This window comes from Octodon degus, unplaced genomic scaffold (assembly GCF_000260255.1).
Source record: "Octodon degus isolate 3935 unplaced genomic scaffold, OctDeg1.0 scaffold00461, whole genome shotgun sequence".
Taxonomy (NCBI): domain Eukaryota; kingdom Metazoa; phylum Chordata; class Mammalia; order Rodentia; family Octodontidae; genus Octodon; species Octodon degus.
Window position 1 is genome coordinate 174,985 of NW_004525037.1, and position 11,140 is coordinate 186,124.

The following is an 11,140-nucleotide window of genomic DNA, read 5'->3' on the forward strand; positions in this document are numbered from 1 at the left end:
GCAAGTGTTCCCTCAGCTCAGATTAGGAGAAAACCTTCTAAGGCTTAAGGTCTCAGAATTACAAACAAGACCCGAATAAGGCCATTTTCCATAAAGTTTCTAAGACTGTGAATGGTTCACACCACACAATTAGTGAGTTACAACTTGTCTGATGTCAGTCAGTTCAGTGGAACCCGTGTTTTACACACGAAATTGCAATTTCCTTTACGGAATAAGGGAATGGCCATACATTAATTACAATAACTTATTAAAGGGGTATGACATACTGTGGTTTTGGTTTTTGTTTGTTTGTGTCTTATTTTAGGATAGAATCTACAGGGTCTTACAACGTAGATTGGATTCGTAGTGTTTCTCCTGTTTTCAGCCTCCCAAGCACTGGGATTACAGGTGAGCATCACCATGCCTAGTCTCAATCACCAAATCATCGCACACAGGGATGGGGCCTGCACTAGGAGGAACTTCTTAAAACTCCAAGGAAGATCAATTTTCAGTTTGGAACTCCTAATACCTGAAACATGAATTTAACAACTTCCTGTGGTACATGTTCTAGAAGACTAAACTATCTTCATAGAAACCAACGGGACAATTTAATATATGCATCAGAATGATGGACTACCAAGAAGCATTTGGTTAGAGAAAGCCAAGAAATGTTGGCAGAAAGTACTCAACTAGAGGGTTTATAACAGGAGAGCTGAAAAACAAATTGACTTTAGATGCGATCCAAACAAAATCAACTTTCCCTCAAAATTCAGTATTTATTTTGGAAGACCAGCTTATTATGTAACCTATTTGTTTTGAATGTTTCTCTGCATTTGAGTGGTCTGGAATGCGAAACTGTATTCAATGATAGTGGCGGGTGGATTCTTCTAACAGTGATTTTTCCTTCTGTGATAGGGAAACCTCTAGTCAAAGAAATGTAAATATCAGATAAACATAAATTAAAACTCAAATGCCAGTAATTGCCTTACAGACTTTGCATCAGTAGTAGATTAAACTTCTTCAACAATATTCCCATTCATATGCAAAATGTAAGATATCATCTTAATGTCTGCTGTTAGGGGAGCTTATATGAGTCCTGTTATAAATGGACAACAAATGCTATATGCCACTTCAGTGTCTAATACAGATCCATATATCATCACATGGAATAACTTCCCAGACATAGTGATAAAACAGCAAAGCAGAGTCAGAGCAGTGTGAAGAACATGCTAGTACTTTTGGAAACACAATATATAACGTAAATATTATTTTGTCAAAAATGTATCAACTTCTTAATTATATTTTTAGTAAGAAATTTAGAACAGTAATGTATGAGGATAATTTCCATTTGTCAGAACAAAAGCATAGCAGGTAGCCCCAGAGGTGAGGAACAGTTTGATTTTTGGTAAAAACTGTGAGCAGAAATATTCTTCACATATATAATTTTGTAATTAAAATAATTGATTCAAAATTTTAAATAAGACACTGTCTGCCCCCTTTTAGTACTAGACATCAAAAAGAAGACACTTTTCCTGGCCCTGAGGAGGTTGTTTCATTCCCTCGAGTCCTAAGTGCCTTGAAATTACAAAGGTCAGCTTTAAACCCTTGTCTAGAAATAGCAAATAGACAGCAACAGGACGAGGTCCAGATAGGATTTCCTTCCCCAGCAGAAACACCTTTGGGAAGAAGGAGTGGAAACAGAGGCAGAGCTTCAGGTTCATAGTCTCTATAATGCTCCTTAGATCCAACATCTCCCGTCCTCACCACCGACTTTCCGGTTGCGGGTCTCGCCAGTAGGGATTGAGCAGGAGTTGTAGCAACAGCAGGCGAACTCCATTGGAAAGGGGGTGGGGGGAGCAAGAAGAGATAAAAGAGAGCAGAGGGCTGCAGAGATAACTCTGCCATCTGAAAGCCTGCCTGGCAAGCTCAAGGACACAGGTTCGGCCTCTGGTACCACATACCATGCCTGACTGGGTTCCAGGTGTGCCATGTGGGCGTCTAAAGACTGGCATGATGGTGCATGTCTGTAATCACAGCACATGAGAATGACTACCAGTCAGAACTGCACACTGAGACCCTGTACCAAATAAATACGAGAGAGAGAGAGAGAGAGAGAGAGAGAGAGAGAGAGACAGAGAGAGAGAGACAGAGAGAGAAAATGAATGCTTGGCTGAAATGAGATGCCTCAGAAATTTGCTAAGTCAAAACTGGAGACCCAGGGACATTCAGGGTCTAATCCAGGTCATTGCAATGGTGTGAGGCCAAGGGTGGGAAAATGACATAAATATCTGAACAGCAGAAGACGATATGGATTGAGATGTTTCACCTCAATCAATAAGGAAACACAAAAGGGATGAATTCTCCCTTCCCCTGACCACCACAACAGGGGAAGGAATTCAGTGTAATGCATCCACTGACAGAAGCCCTCACTTAATCCACCATCACCCTCACAGAAATACCCAGAAGCAGTGTTTAACCTGGCTATCGTGGGACCTCTCAAGCTGACACATAATATTGGCCATTACACAGAGAAAAGAGAGTAACTCAAATCTAAATTGTCAAAGAAATCAATGTCCACAAAAACAGGTAGCTCCTATGTAGTAATTCTAAGCAGAAAAGAACTCAGTAAAATAGATTTAAATAAGATCAAAATGTATTAGCATAACATACAAAGTATGACAATGCAATTGAAATCACTCATCATACACAGAACCAGTGAAATCACACTTTTTGAAGATGTATTTTGGCTGTTTCAGGGTCTCACCATGCAGCTCAGACTCATAGTGATCTTCCTGTGTTCAGCCTCCCCTGCACTGGGATTACTATTGTGCACCACAATGCCCAGTCTCTGTGGCCAGCACAGCACACCTGGGGGCAGGTCAGTGGGGCATCTGGTGCCAAGGTAAAACCGCAGTTCCTGCACTTACCTAAGCAGGTGCTTACTCGCATGAGCTATATCACCAGTCCTCTCAATGGTAATTTTGAAAATAACTGGAGGCCGACTATGGGGAGACAAAATGCTGCACAGGATGGCTGCTTCTGTTGTGACTCATTACTTCTCAAACCTTCCCTCAACAGCCCTTCCAGGTTCTTACACTGAGGATCCAAGAAAGATCCCCGTAATGATCCTATCACAGTGGGGAGCATGACAGGAGGAGTAACACACTCGAGAACACACCCAACTATTTTATTACATAAGTGACAGTGCAAGGAAGAGGACTTGGTGAGAATGCAGCTTAGAAAAGTGGCTGTGGAAAGTGAATCCTTCTGCACTGCAGCCTCCTCCATCCTTCTAGTCTACGTGTGGCCAAATGGAGGCTCAGAAAGGAAAAGCCTACGAGCCAATATCTTAGGAACACGTTAGTCAGCGCAGGTGACCGAAGCTGGGAAGTTACACTGTTGTAGAGGACCAGAAGCACTGTGAATGTTGCAGAGCTGAGACACAGGAGAACTGAGTTGAGAATAAATGAGAAGGTTGACACTACTCCCCCTCCTTTGAGTCTATCATAACATGAACAAGGCTGAAAGAGAATGTTTTGCATTTAAAAATTTCTTTAAGATATAGTCTATCACAGAAGCGTCCTTACTGTGCACAAAATCAAAAAGGCAGACCAGACAAGGACATGGAGGAATTTGAAATCTCTCAAAGCTATGGTAGCAGTCACTAGACACAGAATAACTCAAAATCAAATTAACAAATACCCTTTCACTAAAGACCCACTTGCCTTCTTTCCTTAGCCAATAAAACACATCTGACTTTTTAAAACAAGCATGCTGCATAGTATGCCAGAAGGCATTTCTTTAAAGTCCAAAAGAAGAAAATAAATATTAGAAGAAGTCTCAGATATGATCCAGATATTGGATTCATGGTGCATGGATTGAAAGTAACTATAATCAGTGTTTTAAGAATATTTCCCAGAATGCTAGGCAACAGACAAGAGCTATGAATAGTGCAAGCAGCACATGGAAAATAGAGAGAAAGTATTAAAAGAAATACCAAAGATTGCAGCATTGGATGGAAATGATATGTCCTGGATGAGTAAAGGAGAAGACTGATCACAGGTGAATATGCAGCTGTTGACCATGCTTGGGGAAGAAGACTCTTGCCAAGTGAAAATGCAAAGATCATGGGCCCAGGGAGATAGCTCAGTAGCATAAGCGACTGCCTGGCAAGCATAAGGTCTTGAGTTCTATCTGCGGCATCACGAAATAAACAAACAAACATAAAACCCCCAAAACATAAATTTGGTAAAATGCAAAGAACAAAAGGAATTAACACAAAAACAACAGAATATTCAGTGACTCTAACATAATTTCAAACGATGTAATTCATGAGTAATTGGAGAACAGAAAAAGGACATAGTGGAGGACTAAATGACTAAAATAATAATGACAAATAAAAATTCACTTTTTTAAAAAATGCAATTTAAATATTTTCTCTAATATATATATAATTACATATATGGCAAAATTATCCAACAAATGTAAAGCAAAAAAAAGAATTCTTGGAATAGATAAAAATGGGGGAAAATAGAGCTAGAAAGATAGCTGAGCAGACTCAATACCTGCTTAAGTGAATGGAGGGACTAGGCTTCGATCCCTGGCACAGCATGCCATCCTGGGCCCACTGAGCCAGCCACCAAGACCAGCTGTGGTGGTGCATGCCTGTAATCCCAGTGCTGGGGAGGCTCAACACAGGAGGATCACTATGAGTCAAAGCTATGTAGTGAGACCCTGAACCAAATATATTTTTGAAAATATGAGGAAAATTATCAGTTGTTGAGCATTGCAAGAAATGACAGATGATATTCTCCTAACAAAGAAATCTCCATGGGAAAAAATTTATGTACATAAAAAATTAAAGAACACTTTAAAAAAATAACTGAAGCTATAATATAATGTTCAAAATTGATTTAAAATGTTACTGTTTATTTATATTTTGCTGTCTATGGGAATAAACGCAGAGCCTTGAGCATGCTAGACACGTGTTCTGCAGCTCAGCTGAATCCCCAGCCCTGAATGTCATATTTAGAGACTTTAATAGGACCAAAGGAATTGATACTTACAACAAATGTTCAACTGAGACAAATCACAGAGATGTCACAAGACATGGGAAAGAGAACATGGGATGACCTAACATTCCTGCACTGCACATGAAATGGTAAAAGCACTTCAGCATGCTGCACTTAAATGATTTAAAACCAGAGTAAGGATAAAGAGAGGAAGAAAAGGAGCAAGAGGAGAAAGAAGTAAACATGAAGCAAATAAAGCAAGCGGCATACTGTTACAAGAAGGTAGGTAGTGACTCTCCTGTAGCAATACTCATTTTTGGAATTAGCAGTATAAAATACACCAGCTAAAATATTATTATGATGAAAAGAAAATAATATCCAATTTCAGAAATCCAATTGAAATGTTATACTGAAGCAAAGTAACAGTATGTTAGAGGCACAAAAAATACATATTATCAGTAGCCAGATGAAAAGTCGAAAGTGACAGCATTTAAGGCAAGGTAGACCTCAGTACAAAGAAAATTATTAGCAATAAGGAAAAGCTTTAGCAAATGACAAAGAATTCATTTCTAATTTTATAGGCATGCAATGACAAAAATTGCACACATGAGGCAAACACTGTATAGAATTCCAAGAAAAAATAAATCCAGAATAGTTGTTGGAGATTCAGATATTCCTCACATAAAACCCAGCTAAAAGATACAAGACTTTTAAAAAGCATTATCATTTGGCTTCAACTAATCCGCAGCACTTTATCAAAGCACTCATCACCTTTGATGAGGTCTCCTGAGACAACCAGAAAGGAAGACCAGATTCTGCACCATAATATACCTTTACCAGTTTCAAAAACTAAATTACAATCTACAAGTAATGGATAAATTGCACAGCACACTCTAAACACACATAAGTCCAAAAAACAAAGGAGAACCCAGTGCAAACATGAAGTAAAAGTAGAGGCTTTCTTAGTCAAATGCACCAGCTGACCTCTAGGCACTCTTCTCTCCTTAATCAGATGCAATCTCTTGGTTTTACTTCCTATGCAGGCTTTCTACTGTTTTCTCTCTTCCCTGTTCTGCTTATAATTGGCCCAACTCAAATGAGCTCATTAGGAGAAGGTTGGGAGAGGGCGCTGAGGAAGGAGACCCATCTGCGTATGTAAGCAGGATGGTTTTGCCAACCGTACTGTGGATTTCTGCTGGTCTGTGGAAAGGAATTTGTTGTCTTCTTTTTCCAGCTTTTTCCTCTCACTTCTTTTTTGGAAAAATATATTTAGTACAGGGTCTCATCATGCAGCTCAGATTCATAGTAATTTACCTGTTTTCAAGCTCCCCAGCACTGGGATTACAAGTGTGCACCACTACGCCAGGTCTCGGCATAAGTACCGCACGCTAACTGATTGCGCCACTGGAGCTTCTCTGCCAGGTCTCTGTGGCCTGCTCAGCGCACTTGGGGGAGGGGCCGGGACAGCATATACGGCCAGGAATGAATCCCAGTCCCCATGCTTTCCTAAGCCGTTGCTTAGCCCATCAAGGTATCTCGCCGGCCCTGTTTTTCTTTTTAATGTCTCATAAATATTTCTATTTTCTTTATTCTTTCATCTTCCCAATACACCTGCATATATCTGGTAATATGAACAACTAGTTTGAAGAAAACACTATAAAATATAACAAGTATGTGAAATTAATACTATTTTGTTTACTGAAATTCTGCATCATTTATAATTTTTTTCTGTTTTAATACTAGTTGGTACTCCCTTTAAAAATTGCAAAAAAGCTCATTAATTCAAAGTAACTTCAATTTCAACATACCTCGGTTAATCTTGAAAAGTGCCTGATCACCTGGAGAACGTGCCTGGAATGTGAACAGCTTATTGGAGATGCAACATGGGTTTTCACTTATAACACTTGAAATTATTTGGGAGAGTAGCATGCTTTTGCACATAAATTCCATATGCACAATAAGAGGAACTGAAAACACATTACCTTATGAGGCAGTTACCTCTGATTGTCAGGTCATGCCCTGATAATCACGGGAGTCACTTGGGTATTGGAAACGATGTGAAGGCCAATAGAAATGAAAATATTTTCTGTGGAGAAGTGTCAATGGCAGACAGGTAACTGATAAAATGGGTCAGAGTATGCAGCTTCTGAGGAAAGCTGGAAGGCACTTTCCTTATCCCAAGTTTATCTTCCCTTAATTTATGCAGTACAAAGGAAACCTGGTCTGAGGTAGTAAGCAACCTGAATACTAAACGTGCGGTGCTAGCAGTCCCATCACGGTCACATAGTATCTTTGTTGTATTCCAGGGTGTAATGGTTCATGCACTGGACTTTGACTACAGTAATCTGAATTCAAACCTTGCTGGGGCCCTTCTGGCCCTCGGGTGTTTCTAGGTTTCTCACTCCACATCCTCATATGGAGGATAGAAAGTTTCTGTCAGGGACAGGAGCTGCATGGGGCGGTGGCTGCTTTGGGCCCCAGCACCTTTCTGCTGAGGACCCTTTGAACTGCTCAGGCAGGGCTGGCTGCTCCTCAGGGTTCCTGCAAAGAAGCCGGATTCTCAGGGAGTCTTCCCTGAGAGGGGACTTGCAGGTCATTTGATGGGGTGACTGAACTTGAACATTCAGTCCTCACCTCCCACACTGACTCCAGGCTTGTTGAAATCAGAGGTCCTGACCTGGACAGCCAGGGCCCAGAGGCTCTTCTAGTGTCACCCTGTACTTAGCCCATCCTCAGGCCTCAGGGCAAAGGTCTCAGGGCAGGAGAAAGCAGTCATCAATCCCATGTCCCCAGGTGTCTTTCATTAGGATGCCTTACACCAACTGTCTCATAGTCAGGATGCTCCTAGCGGGGCTCCATTCTGGGAGACAGGCTCTCCCTGGTGTCCAAGGTTGGATCCCTGAGTCCTGAGGTCTGTATGTTATCTGGGCTCTGACTGTGTTCTGCTCCTCTGCATCCTGAGTGTTTAGATTGAGATTTCATTTTGAATTGCTAGCTCCAAGGTCTCCCCCCATGACGCTGTGGGCATCCTAAGGCAGCCAGGATCTTGCCCCCACCCCTACCCCCTTTCCTCCACCATGTGGTTCATAGGTCTCATCTGGGCAGAGGCAGGGGAGATGGCACAAGAGCAGCATGAAATTACCTACAGGAAGCATCGCTGTAGAATTTGTAGTCAAGTTTCAATGCGTTTTGAAGCCTGTGAAATCAGAAACACAGAATAAGTGACAAGAAAGGGACAGAGGAAGGGAAACAAATGAGAAAGGGGACCATAGAGAGAGGGAGAAGGAGGAAAGCAGGAAGGGGAGGGGGTGCCAGGCCCAGGGGGCAGGCTCAGTGGGAGCCAGGGACCCCAGTTCCTTCCCCTGTGTGTTCCTAATCTGCATGCCTCGCCTCCAAACTAGAGTTTGGGAAAATCGCTACATTCTGCCTGGCACTTCTTCCAGCAGCTTCTTCGGGCTCAGAAGGTGGGTGCCTTTAAGCCTTTACTCTCCACTCATTTGGGAGATTGTGGGCCCCATGAGCTTGAAATTACTAAAGGATGTTATTCCCCCTTTACTCCCTTGTCAAAAGCAGTTCTGTGAATTGAGAGAACTGGCACAGGTACACTCTAAGGCAACATCATAGAGCACTGATGGACTCTCCACCAGATCATGTGGAGCATTTAACTTTCCTCGAGTAAATCTTCCTGTGTAGGCCCAATTTCCATCCTAGAGGTATTTGTGGGACCCTCAGGCACAGAAACTACATATAGGCAGCATTAGAACATTTCAAATATTTTCACTCTCCTTTGGAATTTTCTTTTCTTCAAATAAGTATAGAATATTTATCAAGAATATTGATGTGAGGATACAACCACCATATTAGTCCTTTCACAAAGTTCAAATAACATCCAATATTCTGTCCTCCATTTTCTCTGAGGAAATGAAATTGGGGTATAGAACCTGGAGAGTGGTTGAACATGGTTGGATCAAGGAATCATCATCAATTTTCCAAAGACTGGAGATGTGACATTAGCATAATAGCCACACATCAGCCTTGGCCAACACACCTTCCAATACCATCTACTAACAGTGCCACTGGTATAATGGTAGCATGCAATATTCCCAATACCATCTACTATGTCATCAACAGCTGCCTTTTTTCTCATGTTACTTTCTAAAGTGCATAACCTGTATTCCTCAACTCAATCTCCCTCTACAACATCAAGGCCTCAGAGTCCAAATGCTAACACAACACACCCGTGAGTTCTCTGTCCTCTTCACATACAACCCTGTACCTCAACACTCAACCATCAGACCCAAGCTTGGTGCCCCCCAGAGGTGTGCACTATGCTGAGTGACTCTTTCCACCACGAGCCTTGCTGCTCTGCTGCCCATACACTTTCCTCATCCAAATTCATCCTCTTGCCCAGATTGGCTCTTACACGCCTCACAATAAAACAGTCTGTCTCCAGTATAATCAAAAGTAGTTCTCCCTGGGTACTTAAAAATGGCCATTCATCTAGGACAAACCAACAGCCAGCATCATACTAACTGGACAAAACCTGAAAGGCTTCACTGTAAAATCAGGCACAAGACAACAATGTCCACTGTCACCACTCCTGTTCAATATAGTTCTGGAAACATTAGCCAGAGCAATTAGACAAGAGACAGAAATAAAAGGAAAGAGGAAATTGAAAAGATGAATTGAAATCATCATTATTTGCAAATGACAGGATACACTACATAGAAAACTCCAAATAAACTACCAAGATACTTGTAGATTTAATCACCAAATTCAGTAGCCTAACAGGATATTAAGTCAACACCCAAAAATCAATAGCATTTTTTACACAAACAATGAATGTCCTTTGAGAGAAATGAGGGAAAACATGTATTTCACAACAACATCCACAAAAACAAAATGAGAAAAGAAATAATGAGGAATCAATCTAACAAATGAAGCAAAAGATATATACAGTGAAAATTACAGCACTGTGGAAAAGGAGATTGAAGAAGACATCCTGCAGGGGAAGCGTGTCCCTGCTCATGGATAGGAAAAACAACATAGTGAAAATGGCCATAGAGACCCTCCCTCCAGGCAGGAAGCATCTTCATGTCCATGGTGTGCTGCACTTGAGGCTAAACATGCCGAAGAGCTTCTTACGCTCCTGGGCTCCCATGAGGATGTCTCTTCAGGTCTCTGTCTTTTCTCACCTATTTGCTTGTCCTATTTCCATTACAAATATGGACAATGTTAATTCTATTGAGAAAGAAATATCAATGGACAGCTTCAAAACAGGTTAGTAGAAAAGTTACAATAAGTAATACATTGCATAGTATTGTCTTCGTAGTAGTTATTCATAGTACAAGATGCAGACATGAGATCTTGTCTAACATTATTAGTACACATCTTTCTTCCAAATGACTCTCCCACAGAATTGAGCTGGAGTAAGAATCATCTCAAGTCCAATAAGAGCAACTAGAAACAAACAATGGCACCTAGTGATTTTTCCGTTTTACAAATTTTGGGCCAAGGGCAAACTCAGACTTGCCCCACTTGGGTGACCCAGATGCTAGCACAAAACTGAGCTGTCACACTGCACTTGCTCCTGTGAATTTCCTGAGGCAACAGGAGCCTGCAGTGATAGAGAGCAGAGCAGACAGTGCATGCAAGTGTTTACTTGATAAATAAGCTCATTACTATTAGGTTTAAGGTTGTACATAACATAATAACTCAAGCATAAACCTTGTGATAAAACACTGAATAATAAACTCGTTCCAATGTTACACTAAACATTTTTCCCTCATTCATATTTTGCCAAAAACATCCATTAAAACCTAATTTGTCCACCCCTCCATAAGTAGTTGTCTTTACTAGTCAGTGATTTAACAGTGGGATGAGTCTAGATTTACAATTGCTTGATAAAACAAAGCTAGAGAAACACTTCTCAAAAAATCAAAATCCTGGGCTGGCAAAATAGCTCAGCAGATTACCAGGTCAGCAAGCTGGCTCAGAGGCTGGGAATTCAATCCCAGGGCATGCCAAGATGGCAGCTGAGACTGGGTGTGGTGGCATATCCCTGTAATCCCAGCTCTTGGAAGGCTGTAAACAGGCAGATCACTGTGAGTCTGATCTAGTAGTGAGACCCTGAACACCCTGTAGACCCT